Below are 27,720 nucleotides of genomic sequence, written 5' to 3'. Positions count from 1 at the left end.
CCTGTGCAGGGATTATTAAAAGATCTCTCGGCCACAAAGGTCCTTTCCCTTCTGAAACCCAAGTGGGGTAGTTGGCTACTTATATTGAAGTTCTTTTAGTATACTTGTTATCGCTGTCACCCTACCCATGACAGTGGTACAGTTTAAACTTATCTCAACAATAATCCTAATGTTTGTTTTTAACAAGCTGAGATTAAAACCTCATTAGCCCAAAGTGCATTCCTTTGATACTTAATGTAACATTGTGATAACGTCGATTTTCAGAAATCCCTTATTGTTTAGCCTTTCATCTTTGCCATGGAGCTTTACTTTAACATTGACAGGTGAATTCCATTTAACCATTCCTCTTTCACATCCTGTGTGTTCCAAAACCTACCCCAACTGGACATGGATGCTGAGTTAGTGACATAATGTATTCAGAGACTTTAGATCAGGGGTGGCCAACCTTTCACAGACCAAGAGCCAAGGAAATAAGATGTACAGTGACAAAGAGCCACAAATTTTAAAAAGTGCTTAATTTAACATTTCACTGATATATTTTTTTATTACAATTGCTATCACACACACACACTATACAATTAATCTGACCTTTATTTTTTCCAGTATGTACGTAACATTGATATCCAAACAAATACATTTTCACTATAAAAGATTAGTTTTGTTTTTGTTTCTTATTTGGGTGAGTAGCTAATTATCGTTTATTTTCTTATACCACATACAGGCAGGATCTGTACTCATTGTGACTGGCTTTTGGCATTCTTTACTACACACATTTTTCTGAATGCAGCTGTAGTTCAATGTCACTATTTAGAGATGGATATGTTCTATCGTGTGATGTGAGAGCTACAGGTCTCAAATTTGCTTTTGTAGTTGATTGTTGTTTGGACACAGAATAGCAATAACATCCCTAAGGCAAGTTTTCAAACTCACCTTTGAGTAGTTTTTTATTTTTTTTGCACAGGCAGTGTTCCAGGCCACTTGTTAGGAGTAGGCTAGAGCCGTGAACTCAGATTATCTGGCAAATTTGGTCAACATTTACGTCTGTTTATCCTTTTGCTTTTTATCAACAGTCATTTTGACAGGTACATTTTAATCAGCTCTGATAGGAAAATGAAATACAAACTCTCAGATAACTCTAAAGATGTATTCATGAATAGAATATCTAACATTTGCATAGCAGAAACACCATATTTAAATGGAAATTAACACACATAACACATGGTTATAATGGCGGTTCTAGCGTTAACTTTTAAAGACAGAAGTTCAGAATCTTTTGGAAATTCTTTGTCAATGCAGGCATGGTTTGTATTGAAATAACGCTGCAGATTTGAAGCTTTGACCTGCGACATAAAGGCAAGTGCCTGATTGCATAACACCTTAAGTGAAAACACCCCCCGGTAGTTTTCCCACATGTTCTACTTAAGTAATATTTGCATTTAAGTATTTCCCTTAAGTTAGTTAACCATCATTCCACAAAACGACTTTAGGGGATAACTAAGTGCAAATACTTAAATGTCCTATTGAGGCCCCTTAAATCGAAAAAAAGGTATGGCAGCATTTTTGGAAATTGAAGAGGATAGAGCCATACTTAGCAGAAGAATTTGAAGAGAAAATATCCTTTGAATATAATGGATGAAGAGCAATTAATAACAAACTATTGATTTGACCGAAATACTGTCTTTTAAATGTCTGTATAATGCTGGAAGCAGATTAACAACCCCAAACAAGAAGAAATCACGCATTGCTCACTGTTCTTCAAATACAGCGGCAGCACGTCGTTTTTTCGCAACTGGTGGCTATACTATAAAAATGTATACTTTAAAATAAACAAAAATAAAACACATTTGGCCAGTTGCATAACATCTTAAATTAGATTAATGGTTAATTCTGCTAAATATAAGATACTGCTCTCACTTTTGTTGCGAACACAGCCCTACAAATTGTTTAAACAAATATGTTTAGTGTACATTTTTTTTGTAGATGTACATGATTTTGTGATGCTTTTCTGAAATCAGAATATATATATATATATATATATATATATATATATATATATATATATATATATATATATATATATATATATATATATATATAATGAATGCTGTCTGCTGTTTAGCATTACATTTCTTGCATTCACATTCATTTCTGCCAATTTCTTCTGCTTCACGGCAGTTGTCAAATTCGGACATAGTTTGCCTTTATTATTTGCTTTCTTTTATTATATTCCTCCTTAAGTATTATGTTTTTCCGCCTCTGTCCAGTTTGGGTTTCTTTTTTTTTATCAGCCATACTGTAGTTTTCCTTAACTGTCCAAATGTTGCCATGGAGACAGGATTTACAGAGTACAGTAAGCTACTTGCCTATTGGTTGAAGTCCTAAATAGTCCATGCATACTTAAGTGATTTCCCTTAGCAAAGGAGAGCAGTTAAGATGTGCAACACCCTGAAGTTTTTCCCTTAGCTAAGTGAAAAATACACTTAGTATAATACTTAATAAGATGTTTTATGCAACTGGGCACTGGCAAATAAGGCACAGGAGTTTTCCATTGCGTTCAATGAAAAAATACATGAATCTCCCACTCCGGTAAGAAGGTTCAATATTCATATTCAGATATTCGTTTTCGCTATTTTTTTCTGCTGTTATGAACAAAATAGAAGTCAGTCCTGTTCAACGTAAAGTTAACGTTTTTCAAGCTTCTGTAACTCGAGTCCCAAATGCACAGTAAAGTAAGGGTGAATATGATTTGCTAGTTAGTTGCTATGTAACAAAAAAGTGTTGCTGCCACGCTGCTGATTGGCTAAGGTCAGAAATGGATTGGCTTGTGATTGAAAAAAAAAAAAAATCAGGTACTTATTGTAAAAATAATACACATATAAAAAAGAATATATATAAATAAATAAATAATTTGTTGTGTAATGGAATATATGGGAAATTCGAAGAGTCGCATTTTGACCATAAAAGAGCCGTCGGTTGGCCACCCCTGCTTTAAAGTAACAGATACAGCATATACTGTAGGGCTGACCAGATATGATTTAACCAATGGAGTAGTTTCTGCATTGCCAACCTCCTGCCACTTTAAGGGTTCAAATCAGACCACTGATTGGATCTTTTTCACTGGATACATAAAATCTGATTAATATCAGCCCTAGAACATTTAAAAAAAAGAATAGTCTTCATATTGTATGGGCCAGATGGGACTACATGCATGTGAAGTAGATAGATGATTTGTATGTGATCATTACTATAGGTAAGTAGTACTTTTAATAACAAAACACTGTAAGTCTTATTAATTGTTAAAGTATATACAAATTATTTTAGACTCTTATGAATATAGAGAGTCTAGAAGCATACAATGGGTTGCGAAAGTATTGACCCCCCCTTGGAATTTTTCCTATTTTGTTGCCTTACAACCTGGAATTAAAATTGATTTTTATTTGGATTTCATGTAATGGACATACACAAAATAGTCCAAATTGGTGAAGTGAAATGAAAAAAATAACTTGTTTCAAGAAATTCTAAAAAATAAATAACGGAAAAGTGGTGCGTGCATATGTATTCACCCCCTTTGCTATTAAGCCTCTAAATAAGATCTGGTGCAACCAATTACCTTCATAAGTCACATAATTAGTTAAATAAAGTCCACCTGTGTGCAATCTAAGTATCACATGATCTGTCACATGATCTCAGTATATATACACCTGTTCTGAAAGGCCCCAGAGTCTGCAACACCACTAAGCAAGGGGCACCACCAAGCAAGCGGCACCATGAAGACCAAGGCGCTCTCCAAACAGGTTAGGGGCAAAGTTGTGGAGAAGTACAGATCAGGGTTGGGTTATAAAAAAATATCCAATACTTTGAACATCCCACGGAGCACCATTAAAGCCATTATTAAAAAATGGAAAGAATATGGCACCACAACAAACCTGGCGTGAGAGAAGGAACTGCAAAGCTCCACAGCAGAGATTGGAGTATCTGTCCATAGGACCACTTTAAGCTGTACACTCCACCGAGCTGGGCTTTATGGAAGAGTGGCCAGAAAAAAGCCATTGCTTAAAGAAAAAAATAAGCAAACACGTTTGGTGTTTGCCAAAAGGCATGTGGGAGACTCCCCAAACATATGGAAGAAGGTACTCTGGTCAGATGAGACTAAAATTGAGCTTTTTGGCCATTAAGGAAAATGCTATGTCTGGCGCAAACCCAACACCTCTCATCACCCCGAGAACACCATCCCCACAGTGAAGCATGGTGGTGGCAGCATCATGCTGTGGGGATGTTTTTCATCGGCAGGGACTGGGAAACTGGTCAGAATTGAATGAGTGATGGATGGCGATGAATACAGGGAAATTCTTGAGGGAAACCTGTTTCAGTCTTCCAGAGATTTGTGACTGGGACGGAGGTTCACCTTCCAGCAGGACAATGACCCTAAGAATACTGCTAAAGCAACACTCGAGTGATTTAAGGGGAAACATTTAAATGTCTTGGAATGGCCTAGTCAAAGCCCAGACCTCAATCCAATTGTGAATCTGTGGTATCACGTAAAGATTGCTGTACACCAGCGGAACCCATCCAACTTGAAGGAGCTGGAGCAGTTTTGCCCTGAAAAATGGGCAAAAATCCCAGTGGCTAGATGTGCCAAGCTTATAGATACATACCCCAAGAGACTTGCAGCTGTAATTCCTGCAAAAGGTGGCTCTACAAAGTATTGACTTTGGGGGGTGAATACCCCCAAAAAATCAATTTTAATTCCAGGTTGTAAGGCAACAAAATAGGAAAAATGCCAAGGGGGGTCAATACTTTCGCAAGCCACTGTATGTCAAAACTTCTGGGTGTAATAAGAGGAAATTACATATATTCTAGTACACTTTGCAATGAGATCTGGAGAAACTATACCAACTATTCCAGTTTCTGCAGTCTAACTTGTAATGATCATGAATCAGAACATCTAAATGATCAATTTACTTTCATCAGTTTTAATGTTTAATACATTATCACACTTTCTGATATAGATGAAATGTGATCTGTCTGGTTATATAGATTCCTGTGAAAGTAACATTTTCAATTACTTTAGCAGACCACAGGCAATCTTAATAACTTCTTGCTTAATTTAAGTTTAAATTGACCGAATGGCACCATATTACAACAGACACCTTCAACCATGCATTTCCTGGGTTTAGTTTTATTCTAGACTGGCACCACTTAACACTGTCAGCTCCCTTGCCTTTTACTGAATAAAGGTCAAATAATCAGGCGTCTAGAAGGACAGCTCATTTATCATCCTTTGATAAATGTGTCAGTAGCTAATCTTCACCAGTGGATGATGGTGCCACACACTGAAAGGTTAATGGATTCAAAGCACTGGATTTATCTCAACAAGCATGTAATGATGCTTTAGAGCAGAAAATTCAATTTTTATTCAATTGTGTGGAAGGATATTTGTGGTTTCAGGTTCTAATTACTAGACTTTGCTTGCTAAATGGTATCCTACAGAGGTCAAGATTAGTCTTGACAAGAAATTACAATCAATGATACAATATGTTGCAGTTTAACTCAATGGGAAATTCCGCAATTTTTTTGTGGCTATAAATTCTGTTAAGTCTACAGCCAAATCTCCTTTAGAATGTGTTGTCAACAAAACTACACAATTGCATTTAGAGACTGTGTGGCACGGTGGATTTGTCAAGCGATAAGGCACACCTGTGACAGCTGCATTCATGGAATGAGTTCTTGACCCAGCTCCAGGTGGATATAAGTTCATATCTCAGAACAACACTACCTAGAATTACACTTGACAGTCTCAAGTTAAAACAGGACAGAAGTCTCAATAGAGACTGGGGTTTCATTAGGTGGGCAATCTTGTGTGTCACTGTTTGATTTGATGTAACATGTGCACTAGTCTATGCTCTTTATCCTACATGACTCACTACAGACCCTTGTGTAAAACAGCATTACATTAAATAAAACCTTTACTGTTATTATTATTATTACTGTTTCTGTTCATATGTTTTGTGGATTCAGCACATTGGTGAGTTTGTTTGGAGTAATATGTTAAGTTGCTTATTTGAACCCTACATTTAATACAGAGATCCTACATTTGCATCAGTAAATAATAACTGTCAGTGTTTTCTTTTTTGTGAGGTACTGTATGGTATTGTCTAGCAATGGCTAGATGCAGTGATTCTCCCTTCAGAGTACCTCTGTAAACAACACATTGTACTTTTTTTTTTTTTTTTAAATTAAGAAATAATGCCTGTGCTGTTGTCTCCACACTAGTTTTATTTAATATGCAGTTTTCAATGCGAGGCAGTCGGCATACACATGGGGTGGGGGTGGGGGGTGCTTTGAAAAATCTCAACATGTGTATAATGAAATAAATCAAATAAGACCAGAACAAAAACTCTTAACTACAGTATTTTGAGGTTAAGACACAAAGTAATTGTTGACAATAAGTCATCTCTGGCTGCATACAATTGGATGCACTTGAATCCCATTGCAGATTACCAGTAGTAACATAATGCAAGCATTCATCTGTGGACCACATCTAACTAAATAAAAAAAAAAAAGGAATTGGTCTCTGTGGCAGAGCAAAGCTCTGCCCTTTTTAAATTGGCAGGGATGGGGTTAATTTCCCCTACCTGCCTGGGTTTATTATGTTCAGGTGGCTGGGGTTGATTAGTTGATTAGGTTAATTAACGATCAATCAGTGCCCAGCCACCTGACATAAAAGGAGACCTCTGCTTCCCATTAAGGGGAGGGAGCTGAGGAAGCAGGTTGGTTGTGATTTGTGATTTGTGATTTGTGATTTGTGATTTGTGATTTGTGATTTGTGATTTGTGATTTGTGAATTTTGTGAAGCCAGTGAAGGCATTGCCCAGCCTGGAAACCTTATTTTTGTAAGTTTTATTGTTTTTGCTTTATTTGTGTTGGAATACTGTTATTTTTGCCCTTGTGCACTTTATTTTTGTGTTTATTTATAATAAAATTAGTATTTTTTGAACTGCAGTCTGTCTCTGGGCCTCTATATACTCGCCAGTCTGCCACAGTCTCATTCTCGGTAAACGGTGTATATATATATATATATTATATATATATATAATATATATATATTATATTATATAATATATATATATACAGTGTCTATGGATATCCTTATGGATAAATGGGGAAACCTGTAAAAGTGCTTTGTTGTGTTACAACCTGAAATCTTGATGCATTTAGATTGGACTTTTTCCCCTTTGATTTACACAATCTACTCAACACTTTCAATGTGTGAAAAAATGGGGGGTGAAAAAACAAATCAGTTAAAAATAAAAACCTGAAAAGTCTTCATTAGATAAGTATTCACCCCCTTTGCTAAATAAGCTCAGGTGCAACCAACTGCCTTCAGAATTCAAACAATAAGTTAAATGGAGTCCATCTGTGTGCAATAAAAGTGGTTCACAAGATGTGACAAAAGATTCTGTGGTTTGATTAAACAAAAATTGAACTATTTGGCCTAAATGCAAAGCGTTTATGTCTGTCACAAACCCAACACAGCACATCACCCAGGTAACTCCATCCCTACTGTGAAGCATGGTTGTGGCAACGTCATGCTATGGGGATGTTTTTCATCAGCAGGGACTGGGAAGCTTGTCAGGGTAGAGGGCAAAATGGATGGAGTTAAATACAGGCAAATCCTTGAGGAAAACCTGCTTCAGTCTGCAAAAGACCAAAGAGACACTGGAGTGGCTTAAAAACAAGAAAGTGAATGTCCTAGAGTGGCCCAGTCAAAGCCCGGACTTGAATCCGATTGTGAATCTGTGGCAAGACTTGAAGATTGCTGTCCACCAACAATCCCCATCCAACTTGACAGAGCTTGAACAATTTTGTCAAGAAAAATCTACGAATATTGCACAATCCAGATGTGTAAAACTGGTAGAGACTTACCCCAAAATATTCACAGCTGTAATTGCTGCCAAAGGGGGGGGGGGGGGGGGGCATGAATACTTATCTAACAAATACATTTCATGTTTTTTATTTTTCATTAACTGTTGTTTCACAATAAAAATTCTCTTGCTTCTTCAAAGTTTTTTTAATGCATCAAGCTTTCAGGTTGTAACACTACAATCTGTGAAAACATCCAAGGGGGGTGAATACTTACTATAGGCACTGTATATATATATATATATATATATATATATATATATATATATATATATACACACAATTTTACACATTACTAAGGGCACTTCCATCATATGCCTTATTTTCTATAAACTAAAGAGCAGTTTTATTTATTTTTAAGAGAGTCAGTATGTGAGGCTCCCGAGTGGTGCATCCAGCAAAGGCACTCCACGCGGATGTGCCCTATAGCGTGGGGATCGCAGTTTCGAGTCCAGGCTATGTCACAGCCGACCGTGACCGAGAGTTCCCAGGGGGCAGCGCACAATTGGCCGAGCGCTGCCCAGGTAGGGAGGGCTTAGGTAAGCAGGGGATTCCACAGCTCACCGCACAGCAGCAACCCCTGTGGCCGATAGGGTGCCTGTGGTTCTGCAGTGGAGCCTCCAGATCTATGTTGTCCTCCGGCATTATAGGTCTGGCAGCCTCGCTGTTGATCCGCAGTGTGTAAAATGATGGATTGGCAGGAGCAGTTTTTAGAGGACGCGTTCTCCAGCCTCCGTTCCCTGAGTTGGCAGTGGAGTTGTTAGCGGTGAGCCGAGGATACAAGGTAATAATTGGGCATACCAAATTGGGGAGAAAAACTGGGGTAAAAAAAATTGGCGATGACTAAATAAAAATAAATAAATAAATAAAATAAAAAATTGTCAGTACAACTCTGCAGTTCATGCAAACAATGAGCTTAATATGGAAAACACTCTTTTATTATTGAATATTATGAAAATGATACAAATTAGTAATGTTGTAATACATCTGACAATAACATTCCACATTTACAAAAACATACAAGTTAGAAAAAAGAATCATCCTTAATGGTTTATTTATAGTGAATTTAGATGGCAGGCACCGATTTTTTCATGGTACTACTGTCATTTCATTACTGAGTTGAAAACTATGTAATACAGGCAATGTATTTCTGTTATGAGATGTTATTCTCCAAGTTCTGTACAGCTATGGCCAAACATTTTGCATCATCTAAAATTTTAGTATTGAGACATGATTAAAAAAACCTCTAGAAATGTAATATAGATATTTTATTATTGTGTAATCAAAGAAACTACAAAATTATATCACACAGAAGTCACAATACTAGTACAATACTTCATGTTAGATTTCAAAATGTCAAACATTTCATGTTTTTGTTAAGTATATGGTATGGTATATTAACATTATTCAGCAGATTTCATTCAACTTTATGAAGCAAAATTAGTTGTTTTGGTGATGGCGATCCTTTTTTGCTACTGATGCCTAAAAACTCATTGTGAAGGTACATCAGCTACCATAAATACACATACATATGAACGTAATTTCTGGTAAACAAAAATGTAAAAAAAAAAATGAAATTATTTCCCCCAAGAATCGGTATTCATTTTTCAGAGACTTTCATACCAAAATTAAAATGTATACAAAAGTTAAATAGACACGTGTTTGCCTTTTATTAATGAGTATAAATCAATTTGAATCCTTCTGTGAGTAAAAACAGTCAATTTATAGACACACATGTGTTGTTTTTTTTTTTTTTTTTTTTTTTTTTTGTAATTGCTCTTAAGTGCTCACATTTGATTACCCTGCCTAATTTATATGTGCAGATATAATGACCCTGTTTAGCATTTTTGGCTCATTAAACATACAGAAGGTATAATAAGGTGACCAGTTCTGTGTTCTGAAAATGGTTCTGAGCTTTTGCCACAAAGTCTAAAGAAAATTTGTAGTTTTACCACTGCTACTGTCCATGTCAGTCGTTTAGAATGGTATAAATATGTTCTGTTCTATATTATTAGTCAAATGGAAATGTGGCATCCTGCATGTTAAACATTTTTATGTTGAAGCCTACATTTAGGATATGTTTTTATATTCGATTCCTACGGAGTAGTTTCTGCTAAACCATTTGAACATTACTTTTATTTTTCCCAGGAGCAGCAAACTGCACACCTACATACAGCTATCCCTAATTGCTTTTGCGACATCAGTCACTGGTGTCAAGGGGATGCTGTGCTTTGGGGTTGACTGCTAAAAGATGTAAAAGGTTTTCATCTTAAAAGTGTTAGAGTGGTGCCAAGTAAAAGATATAAGGTCTCGAACCCAACCACAGCAATTTAATTGTGGGGATCTATCCAGACCAAACAAGTCCCATTCCTATGGGAGTTGAGATCCCTTGAACTTGTCAGCTTCCAGCAGAATTGTGTTGGTTCCATGCAGACATATGTTTTATACATTTGTTATTCAAACCGTGCACTCCAAGACTCAGACATTTGTGTTGATATTTAGTTGCCATATATTAACCTATTCATAAACTACAACATATATAGGGCTTCTGTTTTTCGGTTTTTATTAACTGTATTTTTCTGTGCTTATTTTTAGCTATTTACAAGTTTTATGTAAGTCATTGTTTTTTCGGGGGCTTTCATGTTTGATATACAGTACTGTATAAGAGTTTTTGGTTACTTTCCAAATTCCTTGAGCATTTTTTTTTCTGTCAAAATATGTATAGTAACTCGACAGCTCTTGCACACTTAAGATGTACCTTCTTTCCTTTGCTGTCTTCCACAACAAAATCCCTATGGTCACGGGTACATTCTTCTGGGTTTTTGTGTGTAATCATTTTTGTATATTTCGCCACAATTCTGTTTTAAATCCTCTGTAGCTTAACTGTAATACAGCTTTAAATCCAGCTAACAAGCCTCCATCCTGATTGTAAACTCGTTTTAAATCTCACAAGTGGAGTCTCCAATAGAAATGTAGGAATGTGCTGTCACTCAGTAGTTGGGGCGGGTTTAAAGTATTCAGAACGAATTAATGACAGATTCAGGAGAGTCAGGAAAAAGGGACATTGCCCAGCAGCACTAAGAAATGTATTTATTATAATTTTTGTAGTAGATTTTATTTTCTAATGGGAAAAGGTAAAGTCAACGTGAATTGATTAACCATTTTGACAGTTTTTCTGGTGTTTTACGGTGTTTATTGGCTATCCACCAATTTATTTCCTTTTTTTTTGTGTGTGTTGGTGGTGTTTTATCGTTTTTTTTTGGTTTAAACCAAAAATCAGAAGCCCTAAACACATATAAAACAAAACCTGGTCTCATTTGCAATACTATAGTAACATCTTGCATTTTATATAGTAACACCTTTCATCCTTAATCACAATCTGATGTTTGCTCAACAATTTTAGTTGGCCTTTTGTTATTCATTTATTAATAGGTTACAATATATTAATAAACTATTAACAAAAATGGACCATACGTTTGACTGTCTTAGTAAACTAGTTAGAAGTTAATAATAAAAAAAAATTAAATTTAAATGCCCTCTTAAAATAAAGTGTGACCAAAATAGTTTTTACACCAAATAAATTCTAAATTCCAAATGCTCAAATTGGATTCTCTTGGATTGTACAGTATATTTCAGTTTGACAACTTTATAAGAGTTAGAAGGATAACCTAATTAATTAATCAATCAAATAGTTTTACGTTAGTGTAGTTTTTACCAGTACTTCAGTATACCTGTGGGGGATTAACGCTTTCTGTGGTTAATTTGATAATACCTAGCCTGCTCTTTAACCCTTTAAGATCACCCACAGAAGTACTAAATGTGTTCTCTTGGGCAATTTTAATATAAATTAGCTGAGCATAACAAGTGTTCACTTTAAATCAATTGTCTCTTTGCTAAATCCTACTCAATTAATTTCACATCTGACATGACTTAATAAATCAACAAAGTATCTCTCATTACTTGAATTGAACCAAAAGGATTATATACCCGGTGTCCTTCTTGGGATTACCTGAAACTCTATTGGACAGATGTGAACAATAAAGCCTTCCTTATTTTTAGACCGCAGATTATTCTTTTTTGAATTCATATTACACATTAGAAGTTGTCAGAGGAAGGGTTATTCTTTGGCTGGCGCAGGTTTGAGAAATGGAATCTGTTTTGTGGGTGGTTGCGATGCTGCTTGTTTTTAGTTTTATCGTGTATTGTATATTTTTAATCTCATATGAAAATTTTGAACTGTGTTTTAAAACAAAAGAAAACAAACACGTTTTTATAATATTTTTGAAAGCACTCGTGTCCAGGCAGATGCACTGAGGAAGCTGACAGACAGACAGCAGAGAAATAACACTGCTTTCCTGTACAGAGACCATTCCTGAAGCAGGTTATTCCTTTTCCTTTGAGGACAGCAATGCATAAGATCTGATTTTCTATTTTTTATTTTTTATTTTTCACAAATTCTGAGGGACTTGTTGCATATGAGCAGTGATTGGAATATTTTTTATCTGTTATTTGGACTTTTTTTTGATGCAGTTATTTTTACAATCTTGGTTGTATTGAGTTTTTTTTTTCTTTGTTTGTTCTTTCTGCAAGCAATTTTGATTCCAGTTTTAATCTCATTGCCTCTATTTAAATTTAAAAAATAAATTACTGGTATTTAAATTACTTATCTGTCTCTCCTGTTTGATGCCTGAGGCATGGATCTAGATAAAGAACCTGAAAAGAGAAGAAGTAGAAGTTAATGGTAGATGTTAAGAACTGTAAGATACTCTATACAGTACCTGTGGTGTTTGGTGGGAACTGTCTCTCCCTCCATACTTTAACTGGACCTGGTGCCCGTAATTTCTCCACCAGTGGCGTAGTATGGCTCTAAGCGGAGACACTACTTCCTAAACATGAAAACATTACAGTACACTAAATGAACGGATCAAGCTTATTATGATAGCTTGCAAAATCAGAGGAAAGCTTTCAATACAATTGGGATAATACATAATCATTATTTACAAAATCTTGTTAGTCTCGTTACTTGTTAAAGACTGTAACTTTACTTCTGTACTACTTGCAAATGTTGCAAAATGTAAGTACAACCTTTGTGGCGTGAAAGCTAGGGTGTCTGCATTGCAAGCTCCATAGGAAGCATGTCTTGAGTTTGATTCCCACAGAGGGTTTATATTACAAAATGTAATATTTTTTTGTTTTTTTAATGTGTAAAGCAAACTTTGTTGCATGCAACCACGTCACTTATATGTGGCATCCTGGCAACCAGTTGCTTGAAGTGGAGCAGAGCTCTACATTGCAAACAACCTCCTTAGCAAGTTCTCTAGACATAGGCGATCACATGGCAATTTGAGAACTCCGAACTCTACATGGCTTGCATATCCTGTTATAAAGAGAGGCTAATTAAAAAAAAAAAAAAAAGGCTTTTATGTGGCTTTGTTTTTTTTTTTTTCTTTTGGGAATATGGCATTTAAAATAACAACTGTTGGAAAAATAACAACAGCCAACTCCTCCTTGTTAATTACTGGACAAAATAAAGTATCACCTCAGTTGTCAAAAATAAAATAAAATCTAAACTTGTAGACACGGGACAAAAAAAAAAAAAAAAAAAAGTGTCAACTCAGTTGTCAAAACCAAAAAAAAAAAAAAAACAACAACTTCACCTTGTAAATGGAATAAAAATGTACGAGAAACCTGTCACCTCAGTTATCATAAAAAAATGAAACTTGTAGACACAGGAACCTTGTTGCACAAGTAATTGCTCAGGTGGGGACACAGCAATTGCTCACAACAAACAGGGCAGAGCTAGAATGCACAATCACGGCAAGGGGTTTGCACTGCATGTTAATTAAGGAGCAGGATGAGAATGCAAAGGAGCAGGATGAGAATGCAAAGCAGCACAGTGAGAAAGCCAGCAAACTGAAGCAGCTGGCAGAGGACGAGCCAAGTGCAGGTCTGAGTATAAAAAACATATAGTGAGTTTTGTTTTAGGAAGAAATGTTGTACTGTCTTCATGTTAACCAGGTGAATTGGAATTGGTAAATTAGATTAGAGAGGCTGGGGCACTGCTTTCCCTGTAATTGGTTGGTTTTTAGTATTGTTATTTTAAAACCTTTTTAATTTCGGTTTTGGTTTTGTGTGTGCATTTTTTTTTTTCTTTTTTCTTGCGACGCACTACAGACAAAGATGCTCTGCAGATTTATCTTTTTTTGTGGAATTTGTGTATAAAATCTGGACCTGTGTCTCAGATTTTTATATTTTTTGTTTGAACTATTTATTTATTATTTTGACTGTGTGCTTTTATCATTATTTTCGTTTATTGGAACTTTTAGAATTATTTTTTTCATTTTTGCTGAACTACTTTTTGTGCTGTTTATTGTTTCATCACCTATCCACCCCACCAGAGGACATCACCCACCCAGCCCCCCCCTCCCAACAAACAGAGAGAGGACACTGTTAGATAGGAGGGGCTCTGCTCCCTCAGAATGACGTAGCTTGGATGTGCTGATTGTCCAGTATTGTCTTTTACTAGGACACCATGCCACGGACAGTGGTGTAAGGTGGTCCCCCATGTGCAGAGGTGGGATTTTAGAACTATATCCATACCCCTTTACCCACTCCCTCACACCTCTCCTCCCTGTCTTCTTCTCCCACTTCCTTTCCCTACTATCATCACTCCAGGATGGCTTCCGGAGGTGACCAGGATCCCAAATGGCGTACCCGTGTTGGAGCTGAGCTAATTAAGACTGAACAACGTACTTTCCCACATACTTTTTTCATTCTTGGCAGCATTTCTTCCCCCTGCTTGACACTTCATTTTTGTGACGTTCTGTTTTTTATTTTTATATTCTTCTTTTTTTTTTTTTTTTTTTTTAAATCTTGTTTTTGGACTCTAGTATTTTAACATTATTTTTAAATTTTAGATGCTTACCTTTGTCCTGCAAATAAAATAGAACCAATAAAAGCTTCCTCATAATACTTATCTGCTGATGTGCCTCCTTGCTGTGCATTTGGTGTGCGGAGCCCTGGATCAAAAAGAATCTGTGCAAAGGAAGATTAGAATAAATTGACACTTACCTGGTTATAAATTCGTCCCTGTGTAATACTGTCAGTGGGAGTAACCTCCCAGTGAGTCCTGGTGCTCACTTATCTTCACCATGTGGCGTAGTCTAGGATACAAGTAATTTACGGTGACACTTATACTGTGTATAATATATACTGTGCAGTCCAGTCCTGTGCTGCATTTAGTAACAAAGCTCTACTATAAGTAGGGCTTTTCGTTTTCGGGTTTTATTTTTGATGACACAATGTCTCTATAAGTTTGTTTTGAGCTGACATAATTTCTTAATAAAACGAAGAGCCCTAAGCAGTGGAACCACATTAACCACTAACTACTAAAAGAAAGAATGCAGAAAGATGATTTTTTTGTTATCGTTTCTGCTATTTTAAAATGAACAATAATGAAAATAGATACACAATATTTGGGATTTATAAGGCTCGTGATCTGACAGCAGTTGTCATATGTGCAATAATTTTCACAAATGTATTGTTCCCATGTGCAAATCAATATCTCTGCATGCGTGCAAGCAAAATTCACAATATACACATGTGCAGGTCTGTCTAGTTTACTGCACTTTTTACAGAGATCTACTAAAAACAATAGAATTATTTACAGTAACCATTAACAAAGTGGAATGAACAATAATGTAAAAGATATATATATATATATATTTTTTTTTTTGTCAAACAATTACAATGCAGAGAAAGCAACGCCAATATCAAACAAGAGGCATAATCAAAACAATTTATTACAAAGAGCTACAGCTGTAGAACATTGTAAGAAATTATTACTTTAATTTATTATTTACAAATGTCTTATCTCACAGACAGCTAGTGAAATGTAGCAATCAAAACGACTTAATAATAAAAACAAATCTGCAATGAATGTACTGAGGCAAGCATAGGCAAAGCAGAGAAATGCTGCCTTTTTGAATAAAAAACAGCACTGCGAGCTATGCTAAAGAAATATTAAGTGACTGAAAGCTGTAAACAGTCAGAATTGCATTAAACAAACACAAAAAAATAAAGGCAAGATTTGAACCCTAACTACTCATATAACTGCTATGCTACACAGATTCACATCTTAACCATTTCAACAGACTAGGCTACTATTTACATTTACTCAAAACAGCAATACTTTGCCTCAATATAGGTTGAACAATTGTGCTGTTCCTGTAATGTCTGTGTGTTATAAGTGAAAAAAGAAGTAAAATCTGAAACAAAAACACACTGGAAATGTTAAAAAAACGGCAAGTTATCAAAAGCAAATCGGCACAACTGTAAAACCGATGGGGACCAAGGTTGCCCCAATTGTTTCTATTAACTGGGCTTGTGTTTTTCAGGCACAATAAAAGCGGATCGAACTTGTATGAAAAACACAAGCCCAGTTAGTAGAAACAATTGGGACAACCTTGGCCCCCATCAGTTTTACAGTTGTGCCTATTTGATTTGTGCTGGGCAAGGTTGCATCAGTGGTTTCTTGAAACTTGGCTTGTGTTTTATCTCCACTTTAAATGGCTGGGCACTTTTGATTACAATACATCTCACATTGCAGACAGGAAAAACCTTGTCCCTCCTTTATGTCAGGAGGCAGCAGCAGCTTTTAATTTTATTCCACTGTCTTTGAAATATATACAAAAAAACACAAAAATAATCCACGCATGACCCAAACTTAGGAAAGAAGGTTAGGCACCTATATGGGAACCCAATTTTCTGTGTTGATTGGATCAGTCATTACAGTACTTATGATTTGGACTTACTTAAGATTCCATTTTGAATGCAGACAATAAAATGATATGAATAATTAGGGTTATAGCTAGTTATAGCTAGCAATAATAATAAAAACAAGTTCCTCACATTGATATATCCTCACTGTATATACTAACAATCCTCAAAACAAGTATTCATATTTTTCTTCAGAACCTTTGGAGGATTGGATAATCTTTAATATATCTCTTGGGAACCCAGCATCAGAAGCCATAGCCCTTGTTATCCCTGTGAAAACTTGAATTGCTTGCTAGTGTATGCCTCAGGATCCACATCTCTTAATGTATTGTAGAATTTCCCTAAAAATATTTGATCTGTTACTACTGCAACAACAAAAAATGTTCTGATCTGATATTCAATAGTATAACATACTGTATAATAAACATTAAAAACATGCATTCATAACTGTATGTATGTATTAGTTATATAATTGTGTATCAACAACTTCATAATATAGGTCTGATGATACATAATAAGGCTGTAATTCATATTAGTGTTTTTGTTGACATATACATGTATCAATGTTACTGAAAACTGAAATGCAATTAAAGCCTTATATATAGTTTTGGTTTATTTTACTTGTTATAATACATGGTGAAAATTATTTCACCAACTTCTTTGAGGTAGTTGCTTATTAAATGTATGGCACTTATTGAGTTTTTGCGTTATTCTGTCTTAATAACTACAGCTGTATGTGCACATTTATTATTAGCAAGTAGTGATGTGCATACCTAACAAGACTGTTAAACTCAGGAGTTATTTTTTTTTTTAGAAAAATTACAGTTGCCATGTAATACATTTAAAAATAATGTGTTTTTTTTTTGTTTGAACAAAGAAGTGCTTTTGCTCTGGCACAATTCTCCTATTGAAAAGTAATTTATTAGTAAATTATATTTAAATGTAGATGTTATTATATCCGATGTACGTAAATAAGCAAAAAGTCATTGTGACAGGTCAGCCGATGGTGATCCCTAGACAGATGTAAGGGGGTGTCTGCTTGTCTCCCCCATAGTCCTCTCATAGCTCCTCCACCAGGGGGTCCTTCCCCAGGAATCTTGGCTGCAGCGACAGCTCCTCTCTCCGAGACAGCAGCAGCTCCTCTCTTTCTGGCTCTTGAGACAGCAGCGGCTCCTCTCTTTCTGGCTCTTGAGACGGCAGCGGCTCCTCTCTCTCTGGCTCGTGAGATGGCAGCAGCTCCTCTATCTCTGGCTCTTGAGATGACAGCGGCTCCTCTCTTTCTCTGGCTCTTGAGATGACAGCGGCTCCTCTCTCTCTGGCTCTTGAGATGACAGCAGCTCCTCTCTTTCTGGCTCTTGAGATGGCAGCGGCTCCTCTCTCTCTGGCTCTTGAGATGACAGCGGCTCCTCTCTCTCTGGCTCTTGAGATGACAGCAGCTCCCTTCTTTCTGGCTCTTGAGATGGCAGCCGCTCCTCTCTCTCTGGCTCTTGAGATGGCAGCGGCTCCTCTCTCTCTGGCTCTTGAGATGACAGCGGCTCCTCTCTCTCTGGCTCTTGAGATGGCAGCGGCTCCTCTCTTTCTGGCTCTTGAGATGGCAGCGACTCCTCTCTCTCTCTGGCTCTTGAGATGGCAGCGGCTCCTCTCCTTCTCTGGCTCTTGAGATGACAGCGGCTCCTCTCTTTCTGGCTCTTGAGATGACAGCGGCTCCTCTCTTTCTGGCTCTTGAGATGGCAGCGGCTCCTCTCTCTCTGGCTCTTGAGATGGCAGCAGCTCCTCTCTTTCTGGTTCTTGAGATGGCAGCGGCTCCTCTTTTTCTGGCTCTTGAGACGGCAGCAGATCCTCTCTTTCTCTGGCTTTTGAGATGGCAGCGGCTCCTCTCTTTCTGGTTCTTGAGATGGCAGCGGCTTCTCTCTTTCTGGCTCTTGAGATGGCAGCGGCTCCTCTCTCTCTGGCTCTTGAGATGACAACGGCTCCTCTCTCTCTGGCTCTTGAGATGACAGCGGCTCTTCTCTCTCTGGCTCTTGAGATGGCAGCGGCTCCTCTCTCTCTCTGGCTCTTGAGATGGCAGCAGATCCTCTACCTGTGGCTCTTGGCAGAGCAGCGTCTTACTCTCCTGGTTGATATCCAGGACTCTCAAAAGGACAGATGGGCCTATCTACCAGATCTGTATCTGCTTTCTAAGCAGCAAGCTATAGTGCTGCTGGAGGAGCTGGAGCTCTTCTAGATACAGCTGTCTGACTCTGTCCAACCAGTCTTTAGGTAATTTAAATTTGTTTTCTTTCCCTGGGTAGCTTGGAGGTGATCCCACTCCGGACACCACATATGACAGGTCAGCCAATAGTCAAGGCAAGCAACGAGAACAGCAGAGGCTGGAGAAGGGAGATTTCAAAGTGCACTTTTATTAACAAATTAAACAAAAGGTTCAAACAAATAAACTAAATAGAAAATAATTCAGCAGCCAAGCAGAAGTTATCTCAGTGCTAGGATAGAGATCACAACCTGCTGTTCTAGACCCTTCTATTAAAATCACTTTCACCAGAACAATAGGGCCGGCTCCTATATATATATATATATATATATATATATATATATATATATATATATATTAGATGGCCATCCCCAAATTTGCAATCAATTAAGCAATTGTGAAATGGCCACATTCCCCACTTATTTTTGCAGGGATGAGATTTTAACCAAATCAAAAATGCAAACAATATTTACAAGTGCATACTGTAATATTTTAATCTATAACAAAACATGTCAATGTAAAAAAATAAGTTAGAAAAACACAACAGCCATTTAAAGTGGTGATATCAAACACAAAAACCCAAGTTAGGAGAAGCAATTGGGGCAATCTTGTCAAGCATCAAGCAAATAGACACAATTGGAAAGGTGCTGGGGCCCAACATTCACACAATTGTTGCTTCTAACCTGGCTTCTTTTTTTTCATTGCTCCTCTTTACATTGAAATGCTCATTCCCTTACCAGCTGGGTTTAGCCAGAATAAAGATGCTAAGACACATGTGCCAAGGAAAGAGCTCAACAGACTGAAGTGCTCTTGGTTATCCTTACAAGCACTACTACAGAGAGAAAGACAGACAGGGAATGAGAGAGGTGTCATCACAGGCACAGACAAGTATGCTTTGGGAAAACACACAGACAACATGCATTTAAAGGTACACATGAACACAAGATCAGGGCACACATGGACAGACGTTTAGCCCATACATATAAGATTATGTGAATGAGAAAAGATTTGAAAGTAAAATAATGGTAGAAGGGATTTTTGGACCTTATTGAAAGTGTAAACATTGTATTCTTTTAGTTGCAAATGTACATCCATCAGTGGTGAAAACAATATTTATATTTTGGTAGTTATTAATATATTGATATTTATGTAGTGTGATGAAGATAGGCTTCATTACTTTAAGAAATGGCCACCCGAGAGTAAAAACTACATGACCCAGGAGCCTCCGCGGCAGAGACAGGATAGGCATGGACTCCTGGGTAATAAGGAAGCAGGCTGAGAGAGTCAAAGCAATTCGTGGGAGGTTGACGCAGGGAAGAGACTCCAGATCGCTTGGAATAAAACTGGAATATCGAAACCTGTTGCAAGCTTGAAAGGTGTATGTGATTCAGGACTTCCGTTGTTTATACAATTGTGTTTATAGTTAAATCCACAGGTGAGTAAAATCGCCAAGGTTAATGTGATAGTGTGGGAAAGTTAAGCAAATAATCACATAACCAGCCTGTGGCAGAGCACAGCTCTGCTCTTTAGAAATTGGCAGGGATGGGGTTAAATTCCCCTACCTGCCTTGGTTCATTGTGTTCAGGTGGCTGGGGTTGATTAGATGATTAGTTTAATTAACGATCAATCAGTGCCCAGCCACCTGACATAAAAGGAGGCCTCTGCTTTTCATTTGGAAGGAGGGAGCTGAGGAAGCAGGTTGGTGGGTTTTTGGTGTGTGATTTTTTTTGAACTTTGATAAATCCAGTGAAGGCATTGCCCAGTCTGAACATTATTACTTTTGTTAGTTTTGCTTTTTGTCTTTCTTTTTGTGTTTAAATTGCTTTGTTTTGGCCCTTGTGCCCTTTTTTTGTGTATTTATAATAAAATAATTATTTTTTTGAACTACAGACTGTCTCTGGGCCTCTATCCACTCGCCAGCCTGCCACACAGCCAAACAGGGAACCTGGGAGTGAGGGGTAAACCTGAAGGCATGTGACTTTGTGATTTAATATAAAAGTAACCACATGGACTCGTGAGAGACTTTAACAAAAATTTAAAAAAACTTTATTTGTTGAAAACTATTTCTGGTGGGGAAACCGGAAATTCTGCCCTCTTCAACTGAGACGCCACTCACCTTACAAAACGTCCATACTGCCCATACAGACTCAAGCTGTGTTTGTTTGTTTATCTGCATAGAGAGGGACAAAGAAGAAAGTCAGTTAGGCCCAGAAAAGGGCTAGGCATATTATTTTGATTTGTTTGTTTATTTTGTTTAAATAATAAACTTACCTGGACCATACCGTCCTCTCTTTGAGAAACTCCTGTCTGGATCTCCGGTTTTTGGACACACCCACTTACCTATTTGTCACATATGGTGTTAGTTGTGGGATCCAGTGATCAGGAAAATCAACCGACCCATTAAAAACATGACAGACCTTAGTGAATTTGTGTTAGCGCTGGTAAACGTCACCGCTGAACAGGCACAGCAACTTGAGTCCGCTAGAGAAGAGCAGATCACCATCTTTTTGCGTCTAGAGAAAATTGCTACCACCCCGACAACTAAGCAATCGGGTCCACCCATGTTCTCCAAAAGATGATGAAGGAGGATGACGTGGAAGCCTTTCTTCTGGCCTTTGAGTGAACCACCACCTGGAAGGGCTGGCCCGCAAAGAAGTGGGCAGGTATTTTAGCGCCTTTCCTTCTAGGAGAAGCACAGAAGGTGTATCACGACCTGGCCGCGAATATGGCAAATGACTATACCCACTTGAAAGTGGAAATTCTGGCCAGAGCTGGGGTAACAGCAGCCGTCCGGGCTCAACAGTACCACACTTGGGAGTACAAGGCTGGAACGCCACCCCGCTCCCAAATGTTTGACTTAATTCATCTGGCAACCAGGTGGTTGCGACCCGATGTGAACACTGCAGATAGACAATGTAGTGGAGCTGTTGGTTATGGACCAGTACTTCCGGGCCCTACCAGCACCCCTGCAGAAATAAGTGGGCAAAGGAAACCCCCCCAAAGTCAACGATTTCTTCGACCTCGTGGAACAACAGTTGTTTAACATATTTCAACAACTGCCCAGTGGCGCAATGGGCTAAGGCCATGTGGCCTTCAAGGTTGTCATGTTGCAAGTTCAAACCACAGTAATTTTTTTTTTCTCTGCAATATGTGCTGTTTTAAAACATAAATAAATTGTTTAATATAGCTGGATATCAAACTGCTTGCGATCCCTGGTTTATTTTGACGTTGACCAATATGTGGTAGATGCCCAGTTATTTAGCTTTTCTGTTTGAAAAGTCGCTACACACTCTTAAAAAAGTAAAGGAAGAAGAAGAATAACAATTTTAGTTTGACCACTTATATCTCATTGTGTATAAGAGGTATTTATGTTTTTTTCACATTTGATGTAAGAAAGTTTCAGACCTTTGGTACTGGTACAGATGGTAATTCTAAGTGATTTAGTTTTGCTGCTGCAACATGGTAAAAACAGTAAAACTCTTGGAGCTGTATAGAGACTAGTTTCTAACAAGTTTTTCTAACTTGTACATGGAAATACCATTCCTCTCAATCTCGGTAATTTCAAACATGTTTTTTTAACTTATACGATGAACTACCTTTCCACTCAAAAAGACATTGTTTAAATGCAATGCCTAAGATAAATACAGTAGGTCTTCCTGTGATGTGGTTGTCTCGTGACCCACAACAGCGGTGTGATGAAAAGAATACACAATTAAATTAAAGAATCTTGTTTATACTCTTGTGTGTATGATGAATATTATCATTCTCTGGAATAAATATCAACACACACAAATTGTTTGGGGTTAATACAATGGGGTTCTGATTTTGATTAGTTTATTTATCAACTTCAGCTTGTTATAAGAGAGCTGCATTCTGTAGAACTGGGGTTCCCAAAGTCTTGGTGATGGAGGGCCAATTTCCCGAGGTTGCATGGGATGGGGGGCCGCACAAGAAAATGTAGCACTCATGAAACCAAAATATGTCTGTGAGGCGAGAGTGTATTAAATGGAATGTCCAGACAGTAATTTATGTGTACAGAAATAAAATAATTTATTTTTATTATCTATACACAACAAAATAATTAAATAACAAAAGAAAACAAAATGGTGTGAGGGAAGGAGTGCAGGGGTGAAATCCAAAACAAACCGTGATGACTCGTCTTTAATTGTCTTCGTGGCGAACCATACATAAACAAAAAGACAAAAGAAATGTTAGTGTTTTTTGTTTTAAAAATCCCGCTGCACCAAACCAGCCTCTCCCTCCACCCGTTACTCCTCCTATTTTACTTTCGGACCAACCCCGAACACAGTAGTACGTTCCCTTTAGTATGTAATGTCCCGCCTCTGTAGTCAGTGGAACACCAATCCCCAACTGACAAGTGTCCTTATCCTTCACTTGAATCCAGTGGCTGGAATTTACATACTCGTACTTCCGCCCCTCACCAAGGTGCCGCCCCTCAAAAGATGACTTTTGCCATGGTCACGAGATCTTGGTAAGGGAAGTCCCGAGTTGGTTTGCTGCCATCTACTGTCGGGAGGCTGAATCACAGACCGAAATCCCTTTGACTCATCACAATGTCCCAAATCAAAACTTTTTTATTTCCCATACATTTTTCTATTTAAATTAGGAATGTATATTACTACTACTGCAACATCAGCAGCTTTGAAATTTATTTGTATTTTATCCTGTGTCTTGGTGCCACAACAGGCTATGGTTTGAGCACCAATATCATGCTGTCCCATCTTACACTGTTCTGGTAACAACTAGTAAAGATAATACCAAAATAGTACTCTTCAAACTATACCAATTAAACTCTTTTGTGGAATATTCTTCAGTAGTGAGGCAGAATGCATCTTGACTTGTACAACTAACCACTTCACTAAGAGCTGAATGTATGTACAGTGAACTCTGCTTAATTTGAGTCTCTGAGGACCATACAAATAGTTTGAGATGTGCAAAGTCCGAATTAAACAAATTATGTAAATTGCCCCATGGTGTGGCTATTTAGAGCTATTTCGATAGTCAGTGTACAGAAATAAAACACAGACGTTACTGTATTTTACCTTGATGTTTTTATGTATTTCTTTATTTCTGAATACAACAAAATAATCACACATTTCAATTTAAAGTGCAGCATTAATTATTCATAAATTATCTGCCATTACATTGCCGCTTTTTATGCAATTACATACGATTGCTACGTAACATCCTACTAGCTACTGTACTGCAGCCTAACTGTAGTCTTATTCAGAAACACTGTACAAAAAAGTAATGTAACAGTAGCAATTTTAAACTGTAGCCGGGTACTGTTACTACAGTAGTACTTTTCCCGACAAAAGCTCCAAGTTGAACACCAAAACTACAATACTGTACAAAGAGCATTTTCCTGATGTAGTAAAATAATGAAATAAAATCTACTACAGAAAAAGTGCCTGTATACTGAACCATAATGTTTCTTGCAGTCGCTCTGTTATCATTACAGAAGCTAGCTAGCTACTTCAGCTGCATAAAGTAATCTAACATCGTTTGGATGGTATCTTCATGTCTTGATATCACAGTCATTGAGCATCTTCCCCGTGGAAAGCGATAGCAGACGACAAAATAATAATTTAAGAAAAGCAGAAGTGTTGAGGGCTCAGTTGCTGTCATAACATCTGGAGTGATTGGGCCGACTACAAAACACAGAACACAAATAAAGTTCTTAAGCATTTTTTTTTATTAAATAAAGAATGCCTCCAGTCTTTCCAAATTACATACAATTATGTTGACCTACTCATTATATAGCCTACTGAAAAGTTTCACTTAGGTACGTTAGTTGTATATTATTGTTATTATTATTATTATTATTATTATTATTATTATTATTATTATTATTATTATTATTATTAATGGATCAACTTACCTACTGTCCGCTTGCATGAGCTTTGTGGTGCTGACTCCCGGCCACAATCTCTGACAACCTGGGCTTGATTCCATTGTCGCAATGCGAAGGACTGAATGCAGATGGTCATCGGTTCGTCTGGATCTCCATTTGGATTTGTTGATGTTCATGGTGGAGAAGGTTTTCTCACAGTGTACGTGCTTCCAAATAGAGAAGCCATTCGAAATGCATGCTGTTTTTGCCTCTGAATTGTCCTGTAAATCAATTAGTTTCAATTGTATTTCTGTCAGAGCTCCTTCAGGGGCACATTTGAAAGGATCCTTAAAAATGTCAAATGCCTGCTCATGGCTCTGAAGTCAGAGAAGCAGCGGTGGAATTCTGCCTGCAATTTTTCCATGGTCTGATTGTTTTGTCTGAGCGCAGGTGATCCAAAACCTTTCCTTCCTCTTTCAAGAGCTCTTTGCAGGGTGGGAAATGAAATACATTGACTTCCTTCAATTGTCCCTGCAACAGTTGTAGTTTTCTCTCAAAAGACTTGACGTTGTCAAATAGAGCAGAAATTAGCTTCCCACACCTTTGCAGCTTCAGGTTCAGATCGTTGAGCAGAGAGGTAAGATCTGTCAGAAAAGCCAGATCACAATTCCATTCGATGTCACTGAGCTATGGCAAATCCTGCCCTTTCTGGTGCATGAAATCTGTGATTTCTTTTCTTAACAGAAGAAAACGCTTCAGAGTGGCCCCTCTGCTTGGCCACCCGACAGCTGTGATTGAAATTTAGCATCTGATTGTTCCAAAAAGGCCTTCAATTGGTGATGATTCAGACCTATGGATTTAATTAAATTAACTGTCTTGATAACAATGTCCATAACGTGCCCCATCCCGAGTACGTGTGCAGCAAGAGCTTCTTTGTGAATTATACAATGATAGTGAAATATGTCTACACCCCCGTCTTCCAAAACTGTTTTGCTAATCAGCACCACAGCACCCGCCTTAACCCCCATCATTGCTGGTGCTCCGTCTGTTGTAACACTGACCTGGGACGACAACTTTAAGTTGTATGAAGCAACAGCATGACATACAACGTCACATATGTCAACCCATCTTGTTCGATCCTTGAGGCTCTCGAGACTGAGTAGGTCTTCTGATATTTCGAAGTTTTCCACGACAATCCAAATGAAAATGACTAATTGTGCTATGTCGCCATTCTCGCGGGTTGCATTTTAGTACAGAAAGCACACTCAAGTTTTCTTTTCTTTTTTTAAGGGTTTCAGTGCAATGTTCACTTTTATGCTGTTGTATTTTTTTAAGTAACATGCACCCCCACAACACAAATTGAATAATGTCTGTGCAAACTTTCACTCTCTGTGACACAGTATTTTTCAAACCAATTTCCATGAAAACGTGTACAATCAATACATTTGTAATTTACACAGTGGAGGACAGCATGATTCCCCCACCCCCACCACTCCCCTGGTTTAATAAAGGCTGTCTTCACTAAAGCCTGATTTGCATATGATTAAAAATCACCAGATAAACAGATGGTTTCGGAATTTTTACAGACATTAGTGAAATTTAGTCCTGTGCGAACCGTCCATTTCTTTTTATCCCAGATAATTCTCAGCGGTCCTCTGATTATTTTATAAGACATTGGGGCCTTCTATAAAATTTCAAACTCAAATGTCTTGTGTTTTGTTACTCCTGTGCAAATCGACCATGTCAGTGTATGTAAGAATTGATACAGCATTTCCGGTGTATTTGCCTCAAAACAATGCCAGCCTTCGCAATAAACCATAATATAATATTACAATTGGTACGATTTGTCCTGAGATTATCCAGTTTAATAAAACACTACAACTGTGCATAAACAAATTGGGGATCGGGCGAAAATACAAAACATAATTTGCGAATGGTACATTTTAAGATATGCATGCAAACAGACGTCACTCAAAAGAAATGGTTATGCTAGCCTTTGGAAAAGAAGGTACAATGAAATTTGTTATTTACACCTGGTTCACTGTTTACAAATTATGTATAAATGTTCCTTTTCGGGCCACAACATCGTATTTCATTTTGAATTTACCTGACTTTTCTTGATGAAAACTAATCTGGGAGGTTACTAGATGTCCTCTGCTTTTGACCAACTGTGAGGACCTTTGATTTTTATTCCTGTAAGAATCAATCTTAAGTGTGGATTAAAATAATTGCAGACATGACACTGTGAACCAGTACTCAAACTCAGTTCTTCTGCCTGCAGCACATAGTCCAAAGCTGGTTTAGATGTGTTGCCTTGCTTCATGAGACTTCAAATACCACTGTATTCTATTGCATTCCTGTTGTTTATTTCTTTCTGGCAAATAGAAACATCTTCTTTGACAGTTTTCTTGTCGTCCCAATTCATCTTTTTATCTGAATGAAGCAGGGCAGAGGAGAACCCTGTACACAATTAGCGGGGCAGGGGAAAGCCCTGCTGTTAAATGCATTATTGTGAGGTGTATTTTGATTTAAAATGTATTGTGTTGTGTTTATTTGGAACAGGTGAATGCAGTGTGGATGGGGTTAAAGGCCCATCCTTCTAAACACATGTAGAATGTAACCATCTCTGGAATGATTAATTTATTGCTAATCTGGAGATGGTCACATGCATAAAAACCTGCAGTTTTGGCTGAACAGGGTGAGTGTTTGGGAAGGAGGAACAGGAGCGAGAGAGGAGAAATGAAAAACAAAAGTGAAAAGAAAACTCGATTCTACGATCAGTGAAGACGAGTGTTAATAAAACGCGCTCCAGCGCTTTCACTCATAGTACCTGCCTCTGCGTTAGCTTCCTGGTCAGAGGACATCAACACAAAGCTGTGATGTCACAATGAAATATTCTTTTTCAGTCAGCTCAATG

Source organism: Polyodon spathula, chromosome 7 (genome assembly GCF_017654505.1).
Source record: "Polyodon spathula isolate WHYD16114869_AA chromosome 7, ASM1765450v1, whole genome shotgun sequence".
Classification (NCBI taxonomy): domain Eukaryota; kingdom Metazoa; phylum Chordata; class Actinopteri; order Acipenseriformes; family Polyodontidae; genus Polyodon; species Polyodon spathula.
This window is presented reverse-complemented; position numbering follows the sequence as displayed.